The following is an 840-nucleotide window of genomic DNA, read 5'->3' on the forward strand; positions in this document are numbered from 1 at the left end:
TGTGTGTGTGTGTGTGTGTGTGTGTGTGTGTGTGTACATATACAAGGTGTTTAATGTTAGGTGTAACACCGTTCATGGGATAGAGCGAACTATAGACTAAATTGAATCGAAAAGTTTTCTACCATTTTGCAAAATTATCGAGATATTAATTTTTGAAAATCACCGAATAAGTGCGTATTCGCTCAGCCGATCACTAAATACAGATGCGATATGACCGCTAATGTCAGGGTTTTCTTTCGCCGCTCGAGCGTGGCTCGAACCAAGGCCATTTGTAAACAACTTTACGCTATACAGGATGTTTCCTCTAACTTGATCATTTAAAATATCTCCGTTGTTTTTAATAATACAGGAAACTACTACAAGAAAAAAGTTGTTCGATTGGAAGAGACATATATTATGATGACCAAAAAATTTTTCTCAAGATCATTGCGATTTTTTTAAATATAATAGAATATTTTTTCATTAATATAGTAATGTAATTTAAAAAAAAACATTCAATCGTATATGATATGTTGCCTTTCAGATGACTTTGAACATCTGAATAGCTACGACAATGGACACTTCTATCTCGTCATATTATGTCTGCATTTGGCAATAGGTCGTATTAATTGGCGATCTTTAGTAAAATATAGGAAAGGGAAAAATATAGGAAGGGATGATACGAGTTAATATCTCGATAATAATTGCAAAACTTACAAAATCGTAGAAGACTTTTCGATTAAGTTTAGTCTACCTATCCATGAATGGTATTTTATCTAATATCAAATATTCTCTCTCTCTGTGTGTGTGTGTGTGTGTGTGTGTGTGTGTGTGTGTGTGTGTGTGTGTGTGTGTGTGTGT

The sequence above is a fragment of the Atta colombica genome, unplaced genomic scaffold (genome assembly GCF_001594045.1).
Source record: "Atta colombica isolate Treedump-2 unplaced genomic scaffold, Acol1.0 scaffold187, whole genome shotgun sequence".
In the NCBI taxonomy this organism is placed as follows: domain Eukaryota; kingdom Metazoa; phylum Arthropoda; class Insecta; order Hymenoptera; family Formicidae; genus Atta; species Atta colombica.